At 40.9% G+C, this 25,904-nt stretch overlaps 1 protein-coding gene and 1 long non-coding RNA gene across 10 annotated transcripts in view; one reads left to right on the forward strand and one right to left on the reverse strand.

Annotated features, from left to right (window-relative positions):
- LOC140491521 (uncharacterized) overlaps positions 1-5,989 on the reverse strand; it is a 36,452-nt gene extending 30,463 nt beyond the window's left edge. For 2 of the 3 annotated variants that reach the window (XR_011963326.1, XR_011963328.1), the window contains exon 1: positions 5,522-5,848. This is a non-coding gene — a long non-coding RNA (uncharacterized lncRNA). The other variant, XR_011963327.1, reaches the window with a different exon arrangement.
- LOC140491490 (E3 ubiquitin-protein ligase RNF38) overlaps positions 1-25,904 on the forward strand; it is a 399,192-nt gene that overhangs the window by 278,049 nt on the left and 95,239 nt on the right. Inside the window, exon 1 of one of the 7 annotated variants that reach the window (XM_072589794.1) lies at positions 5,364-5,471. The exons of the other annotated variants lie outside the window; for them this stretch is intronic. The gene's annotated coding sequence lies outside the window, so the exon portion shown is untranslated. Of the gene's footprint in view, positions 1-5,363; positions 5,472-25,904 lie in introns of those variants that run through there. 7 annotated transcript variants of the gene reach the window in all.

Genomic DNA, 25,904 nt, shown 5'->3' on the forward strand with positions numbered 1-25,904 from the left:
CATTAGCTACTTTTTTTCTTAAAAAGGATGGGGATTTAACAGTATATTCTCCACTTTCATCTTTCGTTGACAATTCCTCTTCAATGTGATCGAATGATACAACATAGTTGAAAGTGGCAGCTCCTCCGCGTGTTATCGGCAAACAGCAGAAATGGAAACTTGCTGTTCTGGTTTGATAAGGAAAGACCAAAGCAATGAGTAGGTTTGTATGGAGCATAAATGCAAATAGGAATGAGTTTGCCTGAATGGCTGGTTTCTGCACTGTACATTCTATGCAATATATTGTATCAGTCAGCAAAGCAATACACTGGAAGCACTTGGAATTCAAATTCAATGTTTGTGTATGCATTTTAAGACTGACTGCTCTAGCAGTCCTTGTCAGTTGTGGTTCAGTGCTATCTTTGTCACCTCAGTTAAAATGTTGTGGATTCAAGGATACTTAGCTCCATTGTGCTTGAGTGGTTAGCACCCTGTTTGACATCTGTTTTGTTCAGAACGTGATCATGGCAAGAGACTATTAGGACAAGTTAAGACATTAGGAATGACCTCTTGGCATCCCTGGAAATCTCCACATACGGACTCATAAGAGTTACTGGGTTCATTGTGAAGGTTCATTTTTGAAAGAAACATACACAAAAGATTTGGTCAGGGACATCTGCAAAGTTGAGGTGTCAACCAACAAAACCTCCCAAAACTCATTTACCTGACCCTCCAAACACCACTTGCCCTGCCCATGGCAGAGTTGGCACATTGTGCAAAGGACTTGTCAGTCATCTCAAAACTCCTTGAACCAGAATGGAAACAAGTCACCCTCAGTCTCCAGGGACTGTCTAAATAAAAAAGGAATTTTAAATGCCTAGTCACTGTGTCACTCCAGTGCTGTGGGAGCACTGCATTGTTGAGGTAGTGTCATTTGCCCCCTTAGTTGGCCATAAGATCTCCACTTTGCATCTTCCCCAATTTGATAGAGATGTAGTCATGTATCTTCTCCAATTTGAAGAATTTTCCTACGTGTCTCCAATGTTGCATTGGAGTACACTATAAATATAAGAAATGACTTTTAAAACACTTTTAAAAGCTCATGAACGGGATGTGGGTATCACTGGCTGGAGACACAATTATTGGATTAGTGGTGCTGGAAGAGCACAGCAGTTCAGGCAGCATCCAACGAGCAGCGAAATCGACGTTTCGGGCAAAAGCCCTTCATCACGAATAAAGGCAGTGAGCCTGAAGCGTGGAGAGATAAGCTAGAGGAGGGTGGGGGTGGGGAGAGAGTAGCATAGAGTACAATGGGTGAGTGGGGGAGGAGATGAAGGTGATAGGTCAAGGAGGAGAGGGTGGAGTGGATAGGTGGAAAAGAAGATAGGCAGGTCGGACAAGTCAAGGAGACAGTAACTGAGCTGGAAGTTTGAAACTAGGATGAGGTGGGGGAAGGGGAAATGAGGAAGCTGTTGAAGTCCACATTGATGCCCTGGGGTTGAAGTGTTCCGAGGCGGAAGATGAGGCGTTCTTCCTCCAGGCGTCTGGTGGTGAGGGAGCGGCGGTGAAGGAGGCCCAGGACCTCCATGTCCTCGGCAGAGTGGGAGGGGGAGTTGAAATGTTGAGCCACGGGGCGGTTTGGTTGATTGGTGCGGGTGTCTCGGAGATGTTCCCTAAAGCGCTCTGCTAGGAGGCGCCCAGTCTCCCCAATGTAGAGGAGACCACATCGGGAGCAACGGATACAATAAGTGATATTGGTGGATGTGCAGGTGAAACTTTGATGGATGTGGAAGGCTCCTTTAGGGCCTTGGATAGAGGTGAGGGAGGAGGTGTGGGCACAGGTTTTACAGTTCCTGCGGTGGCAGGGGAAAGTGCCAGGATGGGAGGGTGGGTCATAGGGGGGTGTGGACCTGACCAGGTAGTCACGGAGGGAACGGTCTTTGCGGAAGGCGGGGAGGGAAATATATCCCTGGTGGTGGGGTCTTTTTGGAGGTGGCGGAAATGTCGGCGGATGATTTGGTTGATGCGAAGGTTTGTAGGGTGAAAGGTGAGCACCAGGGGCGTTCTGTCCTTGTTACGGTTGGAGGGGTGGGGTCTGAGGGCGGAGGTGCGGGATGTGGACGAGATGCGTTGGAGGGCATCTTTAACCACGTGGGAAGGGAAATTGCGGTCTCTAAAGAAGGAGGCCATCTGGTGTGTCCTATGGTGGAACTGGTCCTCCTGGGAGCAGATACGGCGGAGGCGGAGAAATTGGGAATACGGGATGGCATTTTTGCAAGAGATAGGGTGGGAAGAGGTGTAATCCAGGTAGCTATGGGAGTCGGTGGGTTTGTAAAAAATGTCAGTGTCAAGTCAGTCGTCACTAATGGAGATGGAGAGGTCCAGGAAGGGGAGCGAGGTGTCAGAGATAGTCCAGGTAAATTTAAGGTCAGGGTGGAATGTGTTGGTGAAGTTGATAAATTGCTCAACCTCCTCGCGGGAGCACGAGGTGGCGCCAATGCAGTCATCAATGTAGCGGAGGAAGAGGTGGGGAGTGGTGCCGGTGTAATTACAGAAGATCAACTGTTCTACATAGCCAACAAAGAGACAGGCATAGCTGGGGCCTATACGTGTGCCCATGGCTATGCCTTTGGTCTGGATATTGCCCATCCCTAATTGCCATTGAGAAGATGATGAGCAGCTGCCTTAATCTGCTGTAATCCATGTACTGTAGGTAGACCATAATGCTGTTAAGGAGGGAATTCCAGGATTTTGACCCAATGACACTGAAGGAACACTATGTAATTCCAAGACAGGATGGTGAGTGGTTTGGAAGGAAACTTGCAGGCGGTGGTGTTCCCATGAGTCTGCTGCTTTTGTCCTTTTAGACATTAGTGGTTGTTGGATGGAATCTGCTGTCTGAGGAGCCATGGCAAATTTCTGCAGTGCATCTTGTACACACTGTTGCTGAGTATCGGTAGTGGAGAGAGTGCATGCTTATCCAGGTATAGCTGCATTTGCCCAGTCACTCAACTTGGCCAAATTCTTTAAACCAGGGTAGATCTCCTTTCTTGATGGTATTAGTAGAATGGGGGATATGCTGTACCACAAGGTTGCATATTGTGTTGGGAAAATGATTTTGTTGCTGCACACTGCCTTGTGAATGCCAAATATTGAGTTACTAGATCCATTCAAAGTTAGTCCTATTTAGCACAGTACTACACAATACTGTGAAGTTGAACTTTGTTTCTGCAAGGACTGTGCAGTGGTCACTCTTACTAATACTGTTGTGCACAGATGCATCAATGGGAGGCAAATTGGTGAGTGTGAGAATGAGTATGCCTTTCGCTCTTGTTGGTTTTTCCCTCCACTACCACAGACCCAGTCTAGAAGCAGTGTAATTTAGGACACAAGTAGCTTGATCAGTGGTACTGATGCTGAGCCACTCAATGGTGGGCATTCTGCGTGCCAAGTCATGTTCAATGTGGAGGAGCGCTGACTCTTTGGCCAAGGGCATGTAGTATGTGGTGATCAGCAGGATATTTCCTTGATTGAGATCACCCTTGTGCTATGAGACTTTTATGGTCAATGTTGAGGATTCCTAGGGCAACTCCCTCCGGACTGTATACCATTGTGCTGTCACCTCTGACCTACCGGTGGGACAGACATATTGAAGAATGGTGATTGCAACATAGATTTACAGCACAGAAAAAGGCTGTTCAGCTCAAAGTCTATGCCAGACAAAAACAAGCACCTCACTATTCTAATTTCAGACCAGCACTTGATCCTCATTCCTGATGAAGGGCTGTTGCCCAAAACATAGATTCTCCTGCTCCTTGGGTGCTGCCTGACCTGCTATGCTTTTCCAGCACCACACACTAAATCTGTTGTTTGAATGCGTTGGCATCACAAAATTTATATCTAAATACTTCATAAATAATGAAGATTTCTGCCTCTTCCACTCCTACAGACAGAGTTTGATTCTCACCACTGGGTGGAAAAGAAAATTTCCTCACATTCCTTCTAAATCTCTTGTCCCCTACCTTAAATTATGACCCCTCTCATTGTTCTCTCCATCAAGGGAAAAGTTTCTAACACATCTTGTGTCTCTCATTATTTCATACATCTCATGTATGAAACAGCTTGCTGCATGTATGATCTTTCCCAATAATTTGTGTGAAGGGAAGATTAATCCATCAGAACTCCTTTTGTATAGACAATAGTTGGATCAAGGATTTAAATACAAAAGTTACGGCTTCAGTCATAAACCACATGGTGTTTCTGGTCGAAGTTTTGCCTGAATGACAACTGAATTTGGAGGTGTTAAAATGTTGATGTTAAGGCCTTGAAAGTGAAGGTTAACATCAGTAACGAGGTACTCCAGTTTTGCTGAGAAATTACAGAATCTGGGATTACTGTTCTTGGTACAGGAAGAGTTAAAAACAATTCAATATACGTTCAAAATTCTGATTCAGAAAGTAAGTACAAACATACTACAAGCAATGAATTTCCAACCAAAGGGGACAGATATTAAATAACTGGCAGAAGTACCAGAGGGAAACTGTTTGCAATGAGTTACAGTCTAGAATGAATTGTCTAGAGTGTGATGGAAGCTGATTCGATGGTAACTTTCAAAAAGAAATTGGACACAAACTTTAAAAGGAAGATGTTGCCTATGGAACTAACTAATGCAGACAAATGGGACTAGTTCAATTTAGGAAATGTGGTTGGTATGGATGAGTTTGGCATCATTACTGTTAAAGATTTTTATTGAATTCAATTTCCATAGTCTTCGAAGGCACTGTTCGAACCCAGGTCCCCATAACTAATAGAAAAACAGAAATTGCTGGAGAAACTCAGTAAGTCTGGCAGCCTCCGTGCAGAGAAAGCAGAGTTAACGATTGGAGTCCAGTGACCCTTCTCAGAGTTTCTTCAGCAATTTGTTTTTGTTCAGCAGCCACATTTTAAAAAAAATTACTGTACCCCAGCATTAATAGTCTGGGGATTATCTTATTTATATTTTCAAAACCCTACTTTCGTTATAAATTATCCATAAGTAAATACAAAACAATTCTGGACAGACTTTGTAGAAAATACAGTGGAATTTTGACATTACGCAATAGAGCTTCAATTTCGAGGCATTTTCTAAACATGAAACTATTTACATTCCTACTAAGGAAACTTAACTGGCCCTGATATTTCGGCAGAAAGGCGTTATAACAAATACTACCATTTGTTTGCCCATCGCCAGCCCTCCCCCTTGCCTTGCCTTGCCTTCCCTTCCCTCCCTCTGAGGTGGGGACAGGTAAGCTTCTTCCGGCTTGCCTTTTACCTTTGGCTGTCCTGGGTGGGCGAAACCATTACGTGACGTATGGGAGGGGGAAGTGGGTGTTTGGAATGGGGGGGTATGGGTCCTCGGAAGGTTGGAGCGAACCCCGGGCCCGAGTAGGATGTAGGAGCTCAGGATGAGGAAAGGGGAGCGGACCTCAACGCTACTAACTTGTACACAATAGGTACGCAAACCGCGAACTGAATGAGAATCAAATCCACTCCACTCACTCACCCTCTCGCATGCCCTCCCTTGTTTCGGTCGCCGCATTATTGCCGACTGCTAACGGAATCGGATGTCTGTTCCCAGTAGCTTCACATATATTAAAAATAAAACAAAGAGTTTACTCTTCCAAGCGGACCCCAGCTTTCCGCTCCTCTCTGGAAAATATATTTGGGGGAGGGGTAGAGGAAGTAAAACTCTCGCACAATGAGTTCACGGAGGGTTTGCTCCGATCGTTTATTGTTTAAAGCGCGTCACTCGAGCGGCGAGGCGAAATCTGTTTGCGTTCGTGTTTTTAAATTTTTTTGGGGGGGGAGGGTTTAAAAAAAGTTGCTAACGGCTCCACCTGGAATGTTGGGGTCGGGGGTCGCGCGCACATCAATACACTCGGCGACGGGCTCGAGCCTGTCAGTGACCTCATCACTGGGTGGGGGTGGGGACAGAGATCCTGTGCCTTCTGTACGCTGTGTCCCGGATGAACCTCACGTGTTCTCTGTGGGAGAGTGACCGTTGTCTCGTCTCCCGTCCCTTCTGCACTGGGTGTTTTCTTCTCTCCTCTCTGCGTGGCTTGCTGTGCTATTTCTGCTTGTCTCCTTTTTATTATTGGAGCCCGTGAAGTTGGGGTGGTGTGAATACAATCAGCTGCCGACGAGTTTCCTCTTTGTCTCCTCTGGCGCATTCAATTTCGATTACAATCCAAATCTTTATTTGGAGATGCCGGTGTTGTACTGGGGTGTACAAAATTTAAAAAAATCATACAACACCAGGTTATGGTCCAACAGGTTTAATTGGAAGCACACGAGCTTTCGGAGCGACGCTCCTTCATCAGGTGGTAGTGGAGGGCTCAATCCTAACACAAAATTTATAGCAAAAATTTACAGTGTGATGTAACTGAAATTATACATTGAAAAATTGATTGTTAAGCCTTTCATCTGTTAGAATACAGTGATAGTTTCACTTCTTTCATGTGTAAATCACAAAACTTTTTTTTAAAAGTTGCATTCTTGGGTTAGCTGTTAACAATGGTGATAACTAGACAATATGTTGAAGGTGTTGGCCCCCTGTGTTCTCTGCCTATGACCTGATGTTTAGATTGATTCTAATCTAAAAAGTGAGATAACGGAGTTCTACATGAATGCATGCAGTTTTTGAGCAAAGTAAGATGTAACCCTGCAAGTACAAATTCACCCCACAAAATATGTGTGCATGTGGGTCTTTGACTGTCTTTAGCTTAAAAATGTGTTGCTGGAAAAGCGCAGCAGGTCAGGCAGCATCAAAGGAACAGGAGAATCGACGTTTTGGGCATTAGCCCTTCTTCAGGAAATGTCGAAACGTCGATTCTCCTATTCTTTGATACTGCCTGGCCCGCTGCGCTTTTTCAGCAACACATTTTTAAGCTCTGATCTCCAGCCTCTGCATTCCTCACTTTCTCCCGGTCTTTGTCTGTCTGGGTTGGGGGTTGTGAGTGTGAGAAAGTGTGTGTGTAGTGAGTGCAGTGTGTCATAAGTCTGTGAGGGGGTGCATGTGAGAGTGTGTGTGTGTGTAGTGCAATGGTGGTCACCTGTAATGTGACATGAACCCAAGGTCCCGGTTGAGGCCCTCCCTATGAGTACCGAACTTAGCTATCAGCCTCTGCTCGGCCACTGCTCAAAAACTGCATGAATTCATGTAAAACTCCGTTATCTCAGTTTTAAGATTAGAATCAATCTCAATATCATGGCACAGACAGAGAACATAGGGGGCCAACACTATCAACATATTGTCTATCTATCACCATTGTTAACAGCTAACCCGAGAATGCAACTTTTTAATAAAAAAAGGTTTTGTGATTTACACATGAAAGAAGTGAAACTATCACGGTATTCTAACAGATGAAAGTCTTAACAGACTATCAACTTTTCAATGTATAATTTCAGTTACATCACACTGTAAATTTTTGCCATAAATTCTGTGTGTTAGGATTGAGCCCTCCACTTCCACCTGATGAACAAGCGACACACCGAAAGCTCGTGTGCTTCCAGTTAAATCTGTTGGACTATAACTTGGTGTTGTGTGATTTTTAACTTTGTAAATCCAAACCTTACCCTCAAAATTCTTTCTTTCTGCTCTGGCTGCATAGCTTCACACAGTCGCAATCCTTTTAAGTTTATAGGTATTTTGTAGTTTGAGCGGTTAAAATTTGAGAGGGCGAAGAGGACAGGTTTCTGAACTTGGCACTTGATTTATGAATAATGTAGGGAAGCATACAACTTTGCTTATTTGTAAACATTTAGTATTACAATCACAGAACTTAATCGGCCCAGAAATATTGTGCTTTTTTTTTGTTTTGACTGAGACCTTTAAGGCTCTAATGGGACTGAAGAAAATCCAACTGAATTCTAGATATGTACATTGCTGGCTCCCACTATCCAGATTACTAAACATTTAAATGAATGATCATTCTCTTTTTATAGGTAAAATTAATGCCTGAACTTTAGATGAAGACGTGCCAGGACTTCAATGGTAAAAGAATGGCACTTATTCAATACACTTGCATCTGCACACAGATTCTTTTTGTGGTCTGTAATGCACCTTCATTATGATCATTAGCAGATTGCAAAAGCATTTTACTTCCTGTTTAAGACAAATTTTTGATTTCTCAGGGAATCAAGGGAAATGGAAAGCTGTTTATAAATGAATTTGAGGCCGAAAATTAACCAAGAATTTGGAGCAGGCTGGAGGGATCGTGTGGTCTACTATTTAAGAAATTGAAACAACAAGCCTCACACCAAGTTCACCATTTGATAAAATTATGGCTGATCCAACTCAACTCATTTTTTTCCTTCACTGTGCCATATTCTTTGGTATCCTTGGAGCTTAAATCTCTACTCCTCTCAGCCTTGAAATATATCTAATGACTGACCATCAACAGCTCTCTGGGCCTGAGAATTCCAAAAATTCAAAACCCCTGATTTTTCTCTCATATTGCTTTTTTCAGTTTGAAATGGCTGTCCTCTATCCTGTGCTTCTTTGTATCCCTGCTGGAGAATTGTCTCACTAAAGGTCTTGCAGAATTTTTTGTATATTTCAATGCATTCAGTTTTCATTCTTCTAAACTCCAGAATGAAAAAGCCCAATTTACTGGATCTGTTCTCAAGGGACAACCATTTCATCCAATTAGTATAATGAACCTTTGTGCGACAGTCAAAACGCAAACAAATCCTTCCTTGAGTAGAGACGAAAACTGTCCATGATACTGAAGTGTAACCTCATTAAGGCACTGTCGAATTGTAGCAAGACTTCCATACTCTCTCGTACTCTGACCTCTCTGCAATAAAGGTCAATAGAGCACTTTCCTCGAATGTTTGCTATATCCCAACTGTATGGTAAAATTGTGTTTCTTGTACAAGGAGCCCTCAATTTCAAGATTTCATATTTTTAAAGTAGTGAAAATATACATTGCCTTATCATTTTTATCACTATCAAAGGTCTACATGTTATACTCATCTGACATCTTCTTACTCATTTACTTTTCTTTATCCTTCTGCTGATCTTTTTGTAGCTTACTTTCCACCTAGCTTTGTGTGGTCAGCAAATCTAGATACGTTGCAGTCATTCCCTCAACTGTACCAAGAATATAAATTGTCAGTCGCTGAGGGCTTAGCACTTGCATACTTCACAAGAACAAGCTGCCACACTGAAAATTATGAAACAAAATCAGAAATAATTGGAGAAACTCAGCAGATCTGGCAGTATCTGTGGAGTGAATGCAGAATTAAAGTTTCAAATCCAGTGACTCCTCTTCAGAGCCTCAAAGTTGTGTTTTGCTTACTTTGTTGGTGGTCTTTAATCGATCCTCGAGTCATATAATGTTTTATCCCAACCCCATAAGCTCTTGTGTTTTAAATTATGTTGGGAGTGTGTTGCTGGAAAAGCACAGCAAGTCAGGCAGCATCAGAGGAGCAGAAAAATTGAAATTTCGGGCTGGAGCCCTTCATCAGGAATGAGGCTGGGAGCCTCGGGGGTGGAGAGATTTATCTCTCCAACCCCCCAGGCTCCCAGCCTCATTCCTGATGAAGGGCTCCGGCCCGAAACTTTGATTTTCCTGCTCCTCGGATGCTGCCTGACCTGCTGTGCTTTTCCAGCAACACACTCTCAACTCTGATCTCTAGCAGCTGCAGACCTCACTGTCTCCTTTTTAAATTATGTTGCTCACTGTGCCACTTGAGAGGTAATACAAACTTCTGGCATATTGTCACAGAATTCTGCAAAATATTTTTTGACGCATTAGTAGAGATTCAAGGACTGGCATCTCTTGATCCTAAAAGCTTGTAAATTACTTTTGCATAAGGACTAGGAAGCTTACCAACATAGTTTTAATTGATTAAGTTTAAGTACTTTCATATTCCGTTTGGGATCTTCAAGTTTTTCTGATCTTCACCCGAAGCGATTAACATTTGGATAAGTTAATAATTTGTACCAGAAGAGAATATACCTATCTTGTGAAACAAAGAATTTGTGTGGATTTATCAGTGGCCTAGTTTGGATACTTTTAGGCACAGTTGTTGCATGTGTTCAGAACTTGATCAAGGAAAATTCACCTATGAATTACTTTTGAATTGGAAAGGAGAAAGAACTGTTCAAGGAGAGCGTGTTCCAAATAACGTTTATGTAATGCAATTTCCTAAATCATGCTAAATAAATTACCATATCACCTATTTGGTAGGATATGGCCTCATTTTCATGAGGTATTTCTGATTTCATGGGAATCTAGAATTTAGGGTATTTCCTGAAACTATGCTCATCTGTTCAATGATGCAAGTTGAGAAGTGCTCCAAAATGCAAGTGCAAAAGAGCTCTTGACTACAGCATCTGTAGAAGGGCAACAGACTTAATAGTGCATCACCATAATGATGAAAATATGTACAGACACAAATAGCTATGGTTCTTTGTATCAATTTTCACACTAGAAGACACCAGCAGCATACCAGAACTTAGAGATGTTGGTGGAAAAAGTAAATGTAGTGGCTAACACTGAGGAGAAAGTGCGAGAGAAGCTGCAAGGTTTGAAGGTGAATAAATCACCCAGAAGAGATGGATTACACCCCAGAGTTCTGAGGGAGATATGAGGAGATAGAAGCGTTGGTGGTGAGCTTTCAAGAACTACTGGGATCGGGGAGGGTGTAAATGAAATGGAAAATGGCTAATGTAACAGCCCTGTTCAAAAAGGAAGGGAGGCAGAAGACAGGAAACTATGAACCAGTTAGCCTGGCTTTGGTTGTTAAGATTTTAGAGTCCATTATTAAGGATGTGATTGTGCAGTATTTGGAAGTACTTGGCAAAGTATGGCAGAGACGGTGTTGCTTTCTCAAGGGGAAGTAATGCCGAACAAATCTGTTAGAAATCTTTAAGAGGGTAACAAGTTAAAGGAGAGCCCGTGGATTTCTAGAAGGCCTTCGACAAGGTGCAACACAGGAGGCTGCTAAATAAGATAAGCCCATGGTATTAGGGGCAAGGTACTGACATGAATAGAAGATTGGCTGACTGGCAGATACAGAGTGTAGGGATAAAGGGATCTTTTTCAGGATGGTAGCCAGTGACTAGTGAAGTTCCGTAGGGGCCAGTGTTGGGATCACAACTATCCATGTTATACATTAATGATCTTGACGAAGGAACTGAGGGCATTGTTGCTAAGTTTGCAAATATCAGAAAAGTAGGTGGAGAGAGACAGATAGTGTTAATGAGGCAGGAGGCTGCAGACATAGAGTTAATGGTAGTTGTCTTTTCCCTAGAATGGGGAATTTCAAGACTGGGGGCACATTTTTAAGGTGAGAGGAGAGAGATTTAAAAAATACATGGGAGGCAAACTTTTGACAAAGTGTTCGCTTGTGGAATGAACTTCCTGAAGAAGTGGTGGGTGTAGGTGCAATTGCAACGTTTAAAAAAACATTTTGATAGATAAGTGAACAGGAAAGGTTGGAGGGATACAGGCCAGGAGCAGACAGGTGGGACAAATATAGTTTGGGATAACATTCGGCATGGACTGGTTGGACTAAAGGGTCTGTTTCCATGTTGTATGACTCCATGACTTGGACAGGCAACGAGAGTGGGCAGTGGAGTGACAGATGAAATCCTATGTGGAAAAGTGTGAGGTTATGCACTTTGATAGGCAGAATAGAGGTACGTAGACTATTTTTTAAATAGGGAAAGGCTTTAGAAATCCAAAGCGCAAAGAGACTTTGGAGTCCTAGTTCAGGATTCTGTTCAGGTTAACATGCAGCTTCAGTTGGCTGATAGAAGTCCAATGTAATATTAGCATTCATTTCAAGAGGGCTAGTATACAAGAGCAGAAATGTACTGCTGAAGCTGTATAAGGCTGTGGTCGGACTATTTAGAATATTGTGAGCAGTTTTGGGAGCATGTGCTGGCATTGGACAGGGTCCAGAAGAGGTTGGAAAAATGATCTCTGGGATGAAGGGCTCTTCATATGAGGAGCAGTTGAGGACTCTGGGTCTTTACTCAATGGAGTTTAGAAGGATGAAAGGTGATCGGACTGAAACCTGCAGAATACTGAGAGGGTAAAGTGGATGTGGCAGAGCTGTTTCCCCTATTAGGAGAGACTAGGACCCAAAGTCTCAAGAGTACAGGGTTGACCTTTTAGAATGGAGATGAGAAATTTCTTCAGCCAGAGGATGGTTAATCTGTGGAACTTGTTGCCTCAGGGCTGTGAGGCCAAGTCATTGAGTGCTTTTAAGACTGAAAGAGAGAGACATACTTGTTTGGTATCAGGTGAAGGTAAGACAATGAGGTTGAGAAACCTATCAGCTGTGATTGAATAGTGGAGCAGATTTGATGATCCGAATGGCCTAATTCTGCTCCTATATCTATGGTCTTGCTATTGGATAATTTCTTCTTAACAAGCTCAGGATATCACCACCTTATTGTAGTGGAGGCAATTATCCATTTTAAAATAAGCAGCTTAATCCCCCTGCTAAGAGTGAGCAAATGTAATATAAATCTGTTGAGTTGTCAGACTTATACTGCGAAATTATTTTCTAGTTTGTAGTTTTGAAAGTGGTCTGATTCTGAATATCTAGTAAAATGTAGATATGTTTTATTATGATGAGTCCTGCTTTTGAATTGGCACTCTTGATTATATTTTGCCATTACAGAAATAAAGAATTATGCATTATTTTGGACAATTATTTTAATGTTTTCTGTCTGTCACATTTCTTGGTAATGTATCACAGTTTTTGCCTCTGATTCCCTTGGGTATGCATTGTAAAAATGTAAGTGATATGTTGGAGACTGCTAGAATATTTAACTTCCGTAAGTGTCTTACCAAAGCTCTTTGGGGCAACTAATATCAAAATTGTTTTAAATCTCCAACAAGCACATGCTTACCCAATCACTACATTTGTACTTTCAGTATAGAGTATAATTGAAGGATTTGTGTTGGCTGTAGCTTCTGTCTCTAAAGCAGCAATTGATTGCCAAACAATTTGTTTACACTCTTGCCTGAGTCTTCACCCTGAAAAACTTCTTGAGGTTCCAAGATGTGTTACTTCAAGAAATATGTAACTTCATTTTTTGATGATTTGGAGATGCTGGTGTTGGACTGGGGTGTACATAGTTAAAAATCTCACAACACCAGGTTATAGTCCAACCTATATGAAGGAACAGCGTTCCAAAAGCTAATGCTTCCAATTAAATCATTTTCTGATGTATATTATACTCCTTTTGATAATCAAACTCCTTAAACTTTGAAGTTATTGAAGAAAGGTTTGTGGCTTTGAAATAAATAAGTGCATATATGAGTACTCTTCATGTAGTTAAAGGATAGAATGTTGAAACTTTGTCATGGAATCTTTGACAACTTGAAAAGAATTTTTGAGAAGAAGTGAAGCAAACAGTGCTTCAAAATATCTCAAAACAATGGTAATTTGTATTTTATCAATACACTTTTATTTGCTGTCCATCACATATCCAGCAAAATCTATCCTTTCTTAAAATGCAAAGTTGCAAAAAGTGTAATCGCTTTACTTGCTGGTATCATCATCGCAACAAGATTGGTGTATGAATATGAATAAGAATAGTGCATCAAATCATGTTAATAAGTCTGCATTCGTATTTGATTCCCATGGCTAGAAACTTCAGTTAATATCGACTTGTAAAGTTATTTTCTAACTTGTATTTATAGTTTTGTAAGTGGCCTGATTTTGAATATCTAGTAGAATGCATGTTTTATAGTGGAGTGCTACTTTTGAATTATCTCTTTCTTGAATATATCTTGCCCTGAGACATGAAGAATTATGCATGATGTCAGATGATTATTTTAATGAAGCCCTTACATTCTGTACCAAAGTAGGACTGTCACATTTTTGTTTTGCTTGGAAGTTGCCTCTGTTTCTGATACATTAAGTAATTGCTATATTTATTATCTATAATTTGCTGAGTTGTGAAATGAAATGGATTGTTGGGGAAAAAAACGTTTTTTGCATGTTGTTGCTTTTTATTATGCTAATAGCTAAAATAAGTATTTAGAATACTCTCATAACTCAGTAATACTAGTTAGTAACAGGATTAAGTAGAACTTAAATTCCCTTAAATATTTTTTCATTTCATGTTGTTAAAAAGTATGCAATGTCATTTACAAATATTAATCACCTTCATTTTCATGCAATCAAGATGATCACATCTTTTAAAAGTCTGGCTGGTGCTGAAAATATAAGTACTATGAATTTGTTAAATATATTTCATATTATCTGTACTTCTGACATGCATAAAAGGCTAACAGAATAAATTGAAGAGACTTCATAAATTATTCTAATGCAAAAAAAAGGTTGTGCTTGCAATGGTTGCACAGGGAAGAAATTCATTTTTAGTAGTAAAATTGATTTGATAAAAGACTTGGTTTGGCCGTATGTCTTTTAACTATTAATTAATGAACTTATTTTACAATTGCTTTACATTGTAGACTGTTTGTGAAGATAGAAGGGAGGATATTTGGAATTTGAATTTAAAACTAGGAGGAATCAGAGAGTAGAAATACAAGGCACTTCTTTCAGAGAGTTCAGAAATTGTGCCATTTGTATTTTAAGCTGGATTTTTAAAAATTCATTTTGGATATCAATTGATTTGGATTAGACCTTGCAGAGGTGATGCCTAAATTTGCAGGCAGTACTGAAAATAAGAGCTACAATCATTCTGAGGTTGAATGAAATCTGCAAGGGAAACTAATGACAGTAGAATGGGCAAATTTGTGGTAGATGAAGTTCCATTTCAAAAATGTGAAATGTTCTACCTTCTTTGAAAAAAATATATAAATGCTTTGGGGGAATGATGGTAATGTAGAAGAGTCGGAAGAGAGTTGGGGGATCAAATTCACAGATCTTTAAAAGTGGTACCTCCAGTGGGTTTTATATTAGTCAAAATATGAGTCTGCTTAAAACTTTCATGAGACCACAGTCATAGAACGGCATTTTTGGACTTTACATTATTGAAAGGTGGTTAAAACAATTGAAGAGGTGCAGTGTACATTCACTATGATGCTACCATAAGAGATCAAGGGGTAATTTTAATATTTAAAGTGATAAAAGGATACTTGATTTGTAAATCTAAAATGAGGGCGAGCGGCTTTAGTCTTAGATATAAGAGAATTAGGACAATCCGCTTTTTCTTGACATAATGTCATGGAACTGTAGATTACTTTAACGATTGTAGCAGAGACCACACTAGCAACAGGTTGAAGGTAAAGGGAGACAGTGAGGTCTGCAGATGCTGGAGATCAGAATTGAGGGTGTGTTGCTGGAAAAGCACAGCAGGTCAGGCAGCATCCGAGGATCAGGAAAACTGAAACGTCGATTTTCCTGCTCCTTGGATGCTCCTGACCTGTTGTGCCTTTCCAGCAACACATACTCAACTCTGAAGGTAAAGGGAGCAAGTTAAGGAATTAGGGTGGTGATGTAGAATTAAACTCTTGTTTGTTTCGTGGTTTGGTTAAGTGACTTGTTTTAGTGTTGTAATTTCTCTGGAAAATATTGGACATGTGAAAACTGCATGTTTCACTCCTCCTTTTCTGATAATTCTGTCGCTGATTTGTGTGATATACTATGATTTACTTTTCAAATTTTTTCTGTTTCAGAAATTTTGTGAGCTATTTTAGAAAGTGATACATTAATTATATCTGAAACTAAGAAATTTTATCGGAATTTTATTTTATCTGCTTGTCTTTTGCCCTTCTTGGGGGCAATTACAAATGGCCAATAAATGAAGTTTTAGTAGGCGACAGCTGCATCATCTAACTTAATAAAATAATTAGATGTAATTGTGCCATTTGTGAGTCTGACTATACTCTGCTTGAAACTTACGGTAAGCTTCACTTTTATTGATTTAAGAAGTAAATCTGTCATAGTCCCAAAGGCCCCTCATTAGGGAGATAATCAATGAGTTTAACCTGAGAGTTATCATACCTCAGGTGAGTGATGAGGTTGAGAAGGAGAGTCCTTCATGATAACCTCAGCCGGTATGAGAATAAAACTGGCTGTTGGCATGACTCTGCATTGCAAACTAGCTGTCCAGTCAACTGGAGTTAACTGACTTTTATTGATGATAATATTACATGGCTAACATAAACGTATTCCCTCTTTTTGTTACGGTATATTCATTTTGAGAGCATTGGGTTTGCTTTAGCTCTGTGGATGAGTACCTTCTAGGATGATAGAGTTGAGGAGTCTGTGTGGTCCTGGAAAAGCACAGCAGGTCAGGCAGCATCTGAGGAGCAATAGAGTCCATGATTCTGGCATAAGCCTTTCATCAGGATTAGGGGAGGGGTGGAAGAAGGGAGCTGAGAGATAAATAGGAAGGTGGGGTGGAGGTGGGGGGAATGTAGCTGGGAATGCAATCGGGAGATGCAGGTGGGGGACGATAGTGAAAGGTCGGAGGGGAAGGGGGAGCAGATCAGTAGGAAAGAAGATGGACAGGTAAGTCAGTTCGAGAGTGGTACTGTGTTGGAGGGTTGGATCTGGGATGAGGTGGGGGAGGGGAGATGAGGAAACTGGTGAAATCGATGTTGATGCCTTTTGACTGGAGGGTCCCAAGGCAGAGGATGAGGCATTCTTCTTTCAGCGTCGGGTGTGTTGGATTTGGTGTTGGAGGAGGTAGGATTTGCATGTCCTTGGCAGATTGGGAGGGAGAGTTGAAGTGTTCTGCCACAGGGTGTTGGGTTGTTTGGTGCGTGTGTCCCAGAGACATTCCCTGAAACGTCCTGTGAGATAGCGTCCTGTCTACCCAATGCAGGGACCACATCGAGAGCAACGGACACGGTAGATGAGATGTTGTTTGAATGTGCAGGAAAATCTCTGCCAGATGTGAAAAGGTCCTTTGGAGCCTTGAACAAAGGTGAGGGCGCAGGTTTACACCTCTTGTGGTGGCAAGGGAAGGTTCCCAGTGTGGAGGGTGGGTTGGTGCAGGACGTTGACCTAACAAGGGTGTCACGGGGGGGAATGGTCTCTCCGGAATGCAGATAGGGGTGGGGAGGAAAATATATTTCTGGTGGTGGGAGTCTGATTGGTAGGTGGTGGATATTGCGCTGTATTATTTGGGTAGAAGGTGAGGACTGGGGACTTTATTCTTGTTGTGGTTGGAGTTGTGGGGTTCAAAATTTGGTCATTCGTTGAATAATACTCATAAGGGGCTGTAAGAGATTCTTTTAACAACAGAAGTCCATTCCATAAGAGACAAAACCAAAGAAAAATTATCCAACTAGGGAAGACAGTTTTACAAAAAAATTTTAAAACTTCAGTTAAACAAAGTCTATGGAGTTTTAAAATTAAAATTGACCCTTGATTATTTTGAATCAAAAACAAGTTAATGGCCTTCAAAGTTTACTCCACCTATCGAAAAACTACCTTTGTGTCAACAATTTCCAGTGAACGCAAGGTGATTCCTGCTATCTGATGCATACTGGATTAGCCCACTGTCTGGAGGTACTGTCTGACCTCATTACTTAAAAACCACAAAAATAAACAAGACCCTTAGGCCACCATTTAAAATCTAAGCTCTTAAGAATTATATTATAAATGTATTATAAATCACATACTTTGTAACAGTAACTAGTTCTAGGGTATTTGAGGTCAAATAGAACATTTCTGAAGCCCTCCAAGGACTTTCCAACAGAATATTGTATTGATATTTACAAGGCACATGTCAGGATTGTGATGAAAAACCTTCCGCATGTCTGAATTAGTACAGTTCTAGTAACATTTGAAGCATGACATTATTCAGGACAAAGCAGCCAGCTTGATTCACACCCCATTCACATTCTTTAAGATTCACAATCACTGACCCACAGAGACAGCAACGTGTATCATCTACAGGATTATTGAAGTAACTCACCAAGGCTCCTTCGACAACACCTTCCAAATCTACACCCTCAGAGGAGAGTGGGCAGCAGATGCATGGCAGTGCTACCAGCTGTAAAATCCCCTCCAGACCACACACCATCCTCTCTTGGAATTACATTACTAGTTCTTCACTATTGCGGGGTCAAATTCTTGGAACTTCTTCCTTAACAGCACTTATAATGTACCTACACCAATGAACTGAAGTGGTTCAAGAAGGCAGTTAACTGCTCGAGACAATAAATATTGATGTAGTCAGCGATACCCACATTCCAAGCATTGTCTGGCAAAGGCAGAGAGTTGGGATAAAAGGTTCTTTTTCGGAATGGCAGCTGTTGACAAGTGCTGCCCTGTAGGGTTCAGTGTTAGAGCTGCAGCTGTTCACTTTATATATAAATGATCTGGCCAAAGAGACTGGGGCATTCTGGCAAAGTTCACCAATGATGTGAAGTTAGGTGCTCAGGCAGATGAGGAGGTGGGGAGGCTTCAGAAAGATTTAGACAGTTTAAGAAAATGGTCCAAGAAATGGCTGATGAAATTCAATGTGAGCAAATGTGAGGTCTTGCTCTTTGGAACAGAAGTACACAGGCATGGACTATTTTATAAACGGTGAGAAAATTCATCAAGCCAAAGTACAAAGGGACCTGGGAGTGCTAGTACAGGATTCTCTAAAGGTTGACTTGCAGGTTGAGTCCGTGGTTTAGAAAGCAAATGTAATATTGTCATTTATCTGAAGAGGGTTGGAATGTAAAAGCAACAATGTACTACTGAAACTTTATAAAGCTCTTGTTAGGCTCCATTTAGAATACTGTGTCCAGTTTTGGGCCCCACACCTCAGGAAGGACATACTGGCACTGGAGCGTGTCCAGCGGAGATTCACATGGATGATCCCTGGAATGGTAGGCCTAACGTACGATGATCAGCTGAGGATCCTCTGATTGTATTCGTTTGAGTTAAGAAGGTTGAGTGGAGATCTAATAGAAACTTAGAAGATAATGCATGGCTTAGAAAGGGTGGATGCTGGGAAATTGTTTCTGTCAGGCGAGATACTAGGACTCGTGCGTACAGCCTTAGAATAGGAGGGGGTCAATTTAGAACAGAAATGAGGAGACATTTCTTCAGCGAGAGAGTGGTGGGCCAGTGGAATTCACTACCACGGAGCACATTGGAGGCCGGGATGTTAAATGTCTTCAAAGCAGAGATTGATAAATTCTTAATCTCGCAAGGAATTAAGGGCTGCAGGGAGAGTGTAGGTAAGTGGCATTGAAATGCCCATTAGCCATGACTGAATGGCGGAATGGACTCGATGGGCTGAATGGACTTCCTTCCACTCCTATTTCTTATGGTTTTATGAAATATCTGCCAAGCACTATTACAGAGAAATTTGAAGCTGGTGTTGTGTTATTCTTGTAGAACCATCCTGTATGTTAAATTACAAAACAAAAAGTATGAAACCGTGTCTTCAAATCCATTATGTGTACACACTTTCTAATTCAATTAATCCATGCTCCAGCTTTAATGGATGGGGGTTTTGTGTTATTGAAGCAGACTGTGAACTTGAGAAAGTGTTATACTTCTCTAAATTTTAAACTATTAGGTTAAATTGTCTCAGCCTTTCATTCTGACAATGTAGTGTGACAGTAAACTTCAGTACTATACTAGCTTTGGAGAATGAGTTATTTCTCTTTGGATCATCAGTCACCAAATCTGACCAAAGTCAGTTCAAGTGCCCTCCAATCACAGGCTTCATCTCAAAAGTTAAGTCGTTGTGCCATTGGCAATGTCCTTGTTTCCCTACTCCCAAAAATCTGGGGGTTGATGATGTATAAAAGTTTGTTTCTGAAGAGAAACAGAGAATGTCTTACTACTTTTGACTTTCATAATTTGGAGAATTGTACTGGTGTAGAAAATATATTCGAGTCTTTTATGCTGCAGTTTTGGCCAAAACAACATGTAGATATACTCATTGTAAGATCATCTTCCACTTTTCTGGGATCTATGTTAGCATTTTAGTAATCGCAGTATCAAACATTTAATTTTGCAAAATAGATGTTTATGAACAGTGAATGATCCATGAAAGAATTTTCAGAATGGGACAACCGTGGACAACCACAAGTTGACCCAAGAACGTCATGCTCACTATCAGCCTCTTTCCAGCCTGTGCTGTGTCAGGCAAATCTGTATCAGCGAGAACAGCAGTGCAATATAATGCTGCTATCAGAATTATTATGCTGGGATCCTAAATATCAGGCTGAACTGATGGTTAATGGTTTCGCATGAATAAAAAACTGAGCTGAATCTGTGCTTGCATTCTTGCTATTCTGTTATTCCCCATGTTTGTCTCATGAGGTTGGTACTACTTTGCAATTAGAAAATTTACACTGGCCTGTGAAAGTTTTGTTCAGTTAGAACAGTGTTTTCTTCTGACTCTTAACTGAGCTCCTAAAACTGAGATGAACTGTCTGGCTCCCTTACATACAGTACATAAGAGAGTTATGCATTATTGCTTGTTATGGACTAGGCCAGACCCGCTCAAAACATTTCAAAAGGTAGTCCAGACCCTAACTTTTCAAAGCAGGTGTAATGTGAATATTCTAGGAGTGATGAAGATAGCCCAACCACTCAGTTTTAAACAAAACAAAGTTTTTTCAAGTAGGTATTTCCAGACATCTTGGAACAACAACCTTTACAACAACCCCTCTGTAGAAAGAAAGGATGGAATAACTTTGTTAAAACAAAAGGTCATTTCAGGATTATACAGTTATGCAGTATCTATTGATAACGTGGTGACTTTTAGTCACACCTGGAAGGAAAAGAAGATTAAACCTTGTTCAACTCTTCCCCTCCCCCCCCCCCCCCCCCACAAACATAATGAGCCATCAATATTCAAAGATGGCTTCATTTTAAACTTACGCTGTTAATCTTACCCCTTCATCTTACACTGTTAGTACTTTGCAACATACATAGACATTACTTCGGTAATAAGCATGCAAACATGCACTACTACATTCTGTTTCAGTCCATTTACTTCTGCCACTAATCGCCTCCCTTTCTCATCAAAGTATCAACAACGTGTTGGCAATCACCTTTTCCCGTCCTGCCACATGCACAACTTTCATATTGAATGGCTGTAACAGCAAGCTCCACCTAAACAGTCTGGAACGTTTGTCCTTAACTTTCTTGATAAACTTCAATGGGTTAGGATCTGTGTATATGATCGTCTCAGTTACAATACTGGTAACATAAATGTTGACCAACACCAAGCTCGAAGTCTTCCTTCTCAACTGTTGAATATTTCTGCTGGTGAATGTTTAGTTTCTTGGAGAAATATCTGATGGTTCTTTCTATCTTCTTGTCATCTAATCTTCTTGTAAAAGCACAGTACCGACATCCACGTCACTTGCATAGATAGCCACCTTGAATGGCTTTGCATAATTAGCTGTGGCTAATACCGGGGCAGTGTTAACACCGTTTTCAGCCTCACAAATGCCTTCTGACAGTCAGCTGTCCATTGAAATTTCTTGCCTTTCTTTGGTAATTCAATGAGTGGACACACTGCTAAAATTTGGTATGAATTTCCAATAAAACCCATTTAATTCAAGGAACTGTAGTACTGCTGTTTTTGTTAATGGTATTGGAAACTTCCCAATTACCTTTGCTTTTGCATCTATAGGGTCATTTGTCCATGTCCAATAGTATGGCCCAGGAAGGTGACTTGTGCTTCGGCAAATTCACTCTTAGCCGGGTTTATCACCAAGTCTGCCTCCTTAAGTTAATCGAAGAATTTTGATAAAGTTTACAAATGTTCCTTCCATGTGTGACTAAAAATCACCAGGTCATAGAGATTCAGCACAGAAACAGACCCTTCGATCCAACTCGTCCATGCTGACCAGATCTCCCAACCTAATCTGGTCCCATTTGCCAGCACTTGGCCCATATCCCTCCAAACCCTTCCTTTTCATATGCCCATCTAGATACCTTTTAAATGCTGTAATTGTACCAGCCTCCATCACTTCCCTGGCAGCTCATTCCATATACGCATCACCCCCTACATGAAGATGTTGCCCCTTAGGTCCCTTTATATCTTTCCCCTCTCACCCTAAGCCTATGCCCTCTAGTTCTGGACTCCCCCAGCCCAGGGAAAAGACTTGGTCTATTTATCCTATCCATGCCCCTCATGATTTTGTAAATCTCCTGAGGTACTCCTCAACCTTGGCGCTCCAGGAAAACAGCCCCAGCCAATTCAGCTTTTCCCTATAGCTCAAATCCTCCAAAACCTGGCAACATTTTTGTAAATCTTTCCTGAACCCTTTCACATTTCACAACATCCTTCCAATAGGAAGGAGACCAGAATTGCACACAATATTCCAACAGTGGCCTAACCAATGTCCTGTACAGCCGCAACATGACCTCTCAACTCCTGTACTCAATACTCTGACCAATAAAGGAAAGCATACCAAACACCTTCTCCACTATCCTATCTACCTGCATCTCTACTTTCAAGGAGCAATGAACCTGCACTCCAAGGTCTCTTTGTTCAGCAACACTCCCGAGGATGTTACCATTAAGTGTATATGTCCTGCTAAGATTTGCTTTCCAAAAATGCAGCACCTCACATTTATCTAAATTAACTCCATCTGCCACTCCTCAGCCCACTGGCCCATCTAATAAGATCCCATTGTAATCTGAGGTAACCGTCTTCACTGTCCACTACATTTCCAATTTTGGTGTCATTTGAAAACTTACTAACTATATAGGGTCCTCAATATATATTGCAAAACTGGGTAATCCAGTTGGTTAGTTTCTGAAATTTGACTGGCACATTTTTCACACCAAATGGCATGACTTTAAATTCATACGGTCTATTTGGCGTTATGAAAGCTGAAATTACCTTTGCTCTTTTAGACAAAGGTACCTGCCAGTATCCTCTGAGCAAGTCCAACTTAGAAATATCCCACCTGTTCAACACTAGTCTTCCAAACGTGGAATCAGATGTGCATCAGTCTTTGTAACTGCACTGACTTTGTAATAGACCACGCATGCCTGTTAGATACCATCTGGTTTTGGCGCCATGACCTTTTTTGTGAATCCCTTTTGATACAATTCCTTTGGTTTCTCATATCTTTCTGCTATAACTCAGTTAATTTCTCTGAGCAAAAGATGTCTGCTTTGTCAACCATTTGATCAACCAGGGTCTCTGCTAATTCCACTTCAACTTTCTTATCAGTATTCTTTGATGTCTCCTGTTTCAACTAGTGAGTTTGTGACCTTATTACCACGCACTCAGGAAAACATCCCAGGATATGTTTCCTGTTGCTTGAGTTTCCACTGGTTTTTCAACCACAGTAGGCAGCACTCCCACCTGTGAGCCAGCTATATCATTAGCAAGGACACATTGTATTTCTGGAGTTGAGAGTTTGACCAGTACTCCTACAGACAACTTCTCCACTCTTCACTTGATACTTTAACCTCACTCTACACAACTGAGCACTTCTTGTCTCACCATGAATTCCCGTTACTAGCACTTTTTCTTGCAATAGTTCTTCATATTTCCTCATCTTTCAACATCAAAGAGTGTGAGGATACTCTATCTCTTAATATTGTAACCTGTTTTCATGCTGCTCCTGGCCTGTGCGAGCAAACTTTACCTTTGCAGGTATATGGTTTAAGAAGATCAGGCAGTTTATCCTTAACCAACCTCTGACCAGGTTCTAAATTCTGGTGCAGCTTTTTAGCCTCCATTGTGCTGTCCGTTACCACTCCAACAAAATTCACTGGCTTATGCTGTTTTCCTACATCTGGCTTCCCATTGCTTTTTCCAACCCACCAACACTGATTTTATGTGGCCTACTTTATTGCAGTGAAAACACTGGAGCTTTTTAACTTGTCTTTCCCCTTCAAGTGTTTCCTTCCTATTCTGTAGTAAGTTATCTTTAAGATCTTCACCGAGATCTATCATTCCTTACCAAGTGAGGATATCTCTTTTCCCCAATTTCTATCCCTCATGGATTGAAATTGATGCTGAAAGCCAATTTTTGATTTATGAATGAACTCATATTCATAAGTCATTTCAACTGCTAATCTTGCCGTTTTTAACTCACCACTTTTCCACATGAGTTCTCACTACCTCAGGACTGTAATTTTTGAACTCCTCCAACATAATCGTGTCTCTAAGGATGTCATAGCTTTGTTCTATTTTCAGTGCCTTTATCCACCTACCAAAATTACTTTGATCCTTTCAAACTCAATGTAGGTTTGACCAGAGTCCCTCTTTAGATTCCTGAAATGTTGTCTGTAGGCTTATAGCTCAAGCTCATATGCACTTAAATGGCTTTTTTCACCACCTCATATGCCCCAGATACCTCCTCTGATAGTGATGCGAATACCTCACTAGCTATATCTTCAAGTTTGGTTTCAATCAACAATACCTACATGGTCACTTGTTTAGCCATCTTTTCAAATGAGATGAAAAGACTTCTGTATCCTTCTCACCAGATTTAGGCAGTGCTTGAATAAATTTAAACAGATGCCCACCAGGCCTTTGGCTACCATGGGTTTTCTCATCCTCACTCTCTTCCTCACAAAGCTTATGTCCAGCCTTCATCTCCATCCTTTTAAGTTGACTTTCCTGTCCAAGTGCTAATGTCTGAAGTTCAAACCCTCTCCCTTTCTTATCTTTTTCTTTTTGTTCAGCTAGGGCCTTTTGTACTTATTCTCTTTCCTCTGCTTTTCATCATAATTCAACAGTTTCATTTCTTTTTCCCTTTTTTTTGCCTCTAACTCAAGCTGCTTCATTTTCAATGGAATTTTAGCCATCTCTAAAGATCCCGATGGCATTTCCAGCGAATTTAAATGCTGAGCTATTGCTGTAATTATCTCTCCTTTCCTTAGAGAAGGAGGGCAATTCCAACTTCAGTTAGATTGCCAATTCCAGCAACTTTTCTTTGTTCACCTTTTGTAAAACCCCCAAAGTCACTTCTGCCACCCTCAGAAAACTCTATGTTTGAAAGAGCCATTACTACACCAAGAACTGTTAAACCAATCAAATTCAACACTCTGAAAAAAAAGACACTAACATCTACTCACTACCTTTGAGGCCAACAACCCTAATTCATTGTGAAAGTGACATTTTCGTGGTGGCACTGGACATTGCTTTCGTTTGTTTTTGTTCTACGTTTTAGATAAGTCACTCTTAGCATCAACAGATTTGAACACACTTTTGGTGTTAGTCTGTCTTGTGGTTGTTTCGAATGTTTACACTTTTTATTGAAGGGTTCTGATGGTCTCCTGGTGTAAATTTGATGGCAACGGGAGATTGTTTTTCCATTGTAAAAGATCTGAGGTGAATCAGAAATGTCAACGAGAATTGTCTCTAATTATTCTGGTTGTCTAAATCTTGTCAGTGTAGTTCATTACAATGTATAAAAATCATTGAAGTTGAGAACAGCTTTTCATGCAGAGAGTGGTGCATGTATGGAATGTGCCACCAGAGGAAGTTGTGAAGGCTGCTACAATTACATTTAAAAGGCATATGGATTGGTATTTGAATAGGGAGGGTTTAAGAGGGATATGGGCCAAATGCAGGCAAGTGAGACTAGATTTATTTAGGATATCTGGTCATCATAGACAAGTTGGACCGAAGGGTCTGTGTCTGTGCTATATGTCTCAATGACTCTATGTTCTGCCTGGAAACTATTTTTGATTCTTGCTCTTTGTATAATATGATTCTAAAAGTAAAATACTTGTCAGTTGTTTTATAACTATATCACCAAAGGTATCATATTTGATCTGAAGTCTGTTAGCGGATCTACTGAGTAAAGAAGTGTATTAATGTATAAATGTACAAATTAGGAGCAGGAGTAGGCCATTCAGCCTCTTGAGCTCACTCTGCCATTCAACAAGATCATGGCTCATCTGATTGTAACCTCAAACCCATATTTCCACCTACACTTGATAATGTTTCACCCTCTTGTCAGTTTCAACGTTTTTTTTGTTAAAGCAATGTTTTGACATGC

Source organism: Chiloscyllium punctatum, chromosome 2, assembly GCF_047496795.1.
Source record: "Chiloscyllium punctatum isolate Juve2018m chromosome 2, sChiPun1.3, whole genome shotgun sequence".
Lineage (NCBI taxonomy): Eukaryota > Metazoa > Chordata > Chondrichthyes > Orectolobiformes > Hemiscylliidae > Chiloscyllium > Chiloscyllium punctatum.